Below are 4586 nucleotides of genomic sequence, written 5' to 3'. Positions count from 1 at the left end.
GTCCATCGGCCACCACTCCTCATCCCCAGACCCCCCACCCCAGCCCTGGGAGACCACGGCTGTCTCTATGGACAGTTCACAGAGAGGGGCCCCTACAGTACCTGGCCCTTGTGACTGGCCCCGCTCACGTGGCGTAATGTCTTCAGGGCTCGCCCCCAGTTCCTCTCCATGGCTGAGCGATATTCCCTTGTATGGAGAGACCGCAGTTTTTTTTTGTTTTTGTTTTTTAAATATATTTTATTGATTTTTCACAGTGAGGAAGGGAGAGAGATAGAGTTAGAAACATCGATGAGAGAGAAACATCGATCAGCTGCCTCTTGCACATCCCCCACCGGGGATGTGCCCGAAACCCAGGTACATGCCCTTGACCGGAATCGAACCCGGGACCTCTCAGTCCGCAGGCTGACACTCTATCCACTGAGCCAAACCGGTTTCGGCGAGACCGCAGTTTTTAAATCCGTTTCTGTTGATGGTCATTGGGGCTGTGTCCACGCGGGGGCTGCTGTGAATAAATGCTGCTCTGAGCATGTGTGTGCACATCCGTTCTCAGTTCTCTCGGGCGTGTCTAGGTGTGAGACAGTGAGGTGTCTGACACCTCCATGTTTAACGCTGTGAGGCACTGACAGCCCGTCTCCCCGGGGCTCGGGTTCCTCCCCATCCTCTCCAGCACTTGCCCCGTCTGCCTGTGATTACAGCCATTTGTGGGTGTGAAGCAGTACCTCACTGTGGTCTGATGTGCATCTCCCTGACGGCGAGTGATCTTGACCATCTTTGCTCGTACTTGCTGGCTGTTCGTCTTTCTCTCTTTTGGAGAAATGTCTAATCAAATCCTCTGTCCATTTTTTAAAAAATTATATATGTATATTTTTTATTGATTTTAGAGAGAGGAAGGGAGAGGGAGAGAAACATCAATGATGAGAGAGAAATCATCGATCAGCTGCCTCCTGCGTGGGCTCTACTGGGCATCGAGCCTGCAACCTGGGCTCCTGCCCTGATCAGGAATCCAACCTTGTGACCTCCTGGATCATAGGCCAACCCGCAACCACTGAGCCACACCGGCCGGGCCATGTTTGTTTGTTAAATATAATCCCCCCCCTAAGAGCTTTTGGGGGGTGGTCTTCCTGGGCCTCACGAGAAGGACTCCTGACCACCCCTCTGCGAAGGCCCAGCCCACACAGCCGTGTACGTTCACACGCAGCTGGGGAAGCACGCAGGCGTCGAAGACACTCGCTTTGCAAATGTCCCTAACGGCTGCGGCCTCTTCTGTGTTTCCATGGATGAGGTTCCTAAGGCCCTTCTACGGCACGACCATTGCTCCTTCCTCTCCTGGTCGTCCTGGAAGCGAGGGCCCAAGAGAGAGGCCCCTGGGCCCACTTTTGAACTGGGTTGCTTATCTCTTGATAAGTTGTGCCGCTGTCATCTACAGAGTGGACACGGAGGCTCAGAAAGGCGCGGTGACTGGATCGAGAACACGGTGCAGCCCGGCCGCGGGGCTCAGGGGTTGAGCGTCGACCTGTGAACTGGGAGGTCACGGTTCGATTCCCGGTCAGGGCACAGGCCCGGGTTGTGGGCTCGATCCCCAGTGTGGGGCACGCAGGAGGCAGCCGATCCATGATTCTCTCTCATCATGGATGTTTCTCTCTCTCCCTCTCCTTTCCTCTCCGAAATCAATAAACACATTTTTAAAAAGAACACGGGGCTCCCAGTGGCTTGGTCTCCGACTCCCACCCCGCTGGTCAGGGGCCAGCGTCTCTCCACTCGGGGACCGCGTCGTGGCCGGCCCCTGTGGCCCGTCCCCCAGGCCGCCCCAGGCTCTGTCCTGGCAGCGGGTGGGCCAGGGACGAGGACGCGGCAGTTCTGAGGAACCAGCCGGCCCTCTCTTCCCCCCCAAATCACGCGGAACTGACTGACGTGGCCCGGGAAGAGGGGACGGCCCGGGGCTGTGGTCAAGGAGCCTATTTATACTGACGGCGCCGTGTTGCAAGCTCTTCCTGCTGGCGACAGGGACGTCACTGGGCGCTGACCTCACCAGAAACGCTGACGCATCTCCCCTTCACACGTCGCTCAAATGGGCCTCCTCACCTGGGGGGGCCACTCGAGGTCCTCCTGCCCCCCCTTGCCCCGCCCACCCAGCTCTGGCGTCTCACCCAGGGTCCCGACTTCCTGTGGCCCCCCAACCACGTCCCCTTTTTGTAAGCCATGATGGGCTGGATGGTGTTGCTCCGTCCAAGCCTCCAGAGCCTCAGCATGTGAATGCATTTGGCGATGGGGCCTGGAAAGAGGCGACTGAGGAAAAATGAGTCATGGGATGGGCCCTCATCGAATAGGACTGTCTTCCTTATAAGAAGAGGAGCTGAGGACACAGATACACACACACAGGCCGAGGGAGGACCGCGTGAGGAGGCAACGAGCAGGCGGCCGTCTGCAAATCCAGGAGAGAGGCTGCAGGATGCCGTCGGCCTTGCTGACACCGGACGACCCCTGACTTCCAGGTCTGGGACTGTGAGAACATACATTCCTAGTGTATCAGCCGCCCGGGCTGTGGTATTTTGGTCTGGCGTCCCCAGCAAGACGACAGATCGGCCTTTTTTGCCTTTGGTAGCCCTGGTCCCCGGGGCCTGCACAGGCACCTCCGTGAGCCCCCTGCTCAGAGCAAGGTCTTTCACATTGCACAGCCCTAGAATGAATGCCCTGCCTCTGAAATGTCACCACGAATAGTGACCTCAGGCAGGTGACGTCATGTCTCTGGGCCTCAGAGGCATATATATACTAGAGGCCCAATGCACGAATTTCGTGCAAGGGGCTCGGCCCTCGCAGCCCCAGCTTCGTCAGGAAGGACGTCCGGAAGGTCGTCCGGTCTAATTAGCATATTACGCTTTTATTATTATAGATATATGTATTTATATACTTAATTGATTTCAGAGAGAAAGGGAGAGAGAATGAGAGAGAGAAACATCAATGATGAGAGAGAATCATGGATCAGCTGCCTCCTGCACCCCCCCTACTGAGGATGGAGCCTGCAACCCGGGCATGTGAATCGAACCGTGACCTGCTAGTTCACAGGTTGACACTCAACCACTGAGCCACGGCAGCCGGGCTCAGAGGCCTTTTTAAGCCACGGAGACAGTCGCCCCCCCCTGGACCGTGGGGAGAGGAGGATGCACATGGCTGTCCCCCGAGGGTGGAGACCGGTCAGCAGGAGCTGAGAGGGGCCAGGAGCTGCCCCCCAGACCTGGCCCTGGAGCCAGGCCCCGAGCTTCTCTGAATTTCGGTTTCCTCCTTAAAGGAGCCAACACCCCCCGGCCGGCCACTCCCCCTCACGGGGCTGTTGCAAAACGAGAGCAGGGATGTGAAATGAAGAAGGAGCGGAGGCATGGACACAGGAAGCAACCCTGCGGGGGTGGCACCGAAATGAGGAATTTAGCGGAAGCAACACGCTCAGAGGAGAATCCAGAACTGGCCCTTGGGGTGGTGATGGGGTGATTGGGCCCAGTGGGGTGATTGGGCATGGTGGGGTGATTGGGCCCAGTGGGGTGATTGGGCCCAGTGGGGTGATCGGGCATGGTGGGGTGATTGCGCATGGTGCAGCGAGCACTGTGTTGGGGTGCCAGGGAGTGGGTGGGGCTGAGGAGCCACCTCCTGGGCATGGGGGTGCGTCTGGTGGTGCCCACTGTGGAGCTGCAGCACCTGGGTGGCTGGCACAGAGGTGGCAGGGGGACATTTGTTGAAGGAATGAAGGCGTCTCTGCAGAGGGAACAGCCGGTGGGCACGGCGTCGGTGGCCGTGACCGGTGCCAGGAGTGGAGACGGACAGGAGCGCATCAGCCCTGGCACCTGGGCTTTGCCCGTCCAGGCTCCAGAGGCCCAGCCGGAGCAGCCCAGGCCTCCCTGGCAGCCTGCAGAGGCCCCGCCCTGGCTCCCCAGCCTCGGACACCCCCCTTCCTGCCAGACTCCGGAGGCCTCGGGCCAGCGAGCGACCTTCTCCCAGGCCTGGCCAACGTGCTGGACTCCCAGACAGGGCCTGCAGGCCCGGGCAGCCCCTCTGCCTCTTTTGCCCCCACCTGGGCCTCAGTTTACCCCAGGGTGAGGGAGCTGGTTGCCTCGGGAGGCGCCGACTCCAGGGCCCCTTCCCTCTGATGCTCAGAGGTCTGTGAGACTCAGGACCAGCCCACGATCGCTATCTTTCAGAGAAAGTGAAACCTGGTGCCAACCGTCACCAGGGCGACTCCCCTCCCCGGCTGGTTTCCCCTCTGAGCTCACAGCTTCCCCCTCTCCTCCACTCCCTTTCCCACAACGCCCCCCTCTCGGCCTCCCCCCGCCCCCCAGCGAGTACTTGGAATTAGGCTTTCATCTTTCCTTTTTCCTTCAAAGAACCTTTGCCTTTTATGTCCATGACGCTCCTTGCGGCCTGTGAGGTGGGCCGGGAAATGCTTTTCAAATCCTCTTTTGCAGGTGGGGCCCCGAGGCCCAGAGAGGTTAGGCAATTTGCCTCAGGCCACAGAGCGTGGCAGCGGGCTTGGACCCGCTTCGCTGGGGAGAACCAAGCGCCGGCTTCTCCCCGGAGGACCCTGTCTGCACAGGGGCCCG

This window comes from Myotis davidii, unplaced genomic scaffold (assembly GCF_000327345.1).
Source record: "Myotis davidii unplaced genomic scaffold, ASM32734v1 scaffold478, whole genome shotgun sequence".
NCBI classification, from domain to species: Eukaryota; Metazoa; Chordata; class Mammalia; order Chiroptera; family Vespertilionidae; genus Myotis; species Myotis davidii.
The sequence above is the reverse complement of the archived record's forward strand: the minus strand, read 5'-3'. Positions refer to the sequence as shown.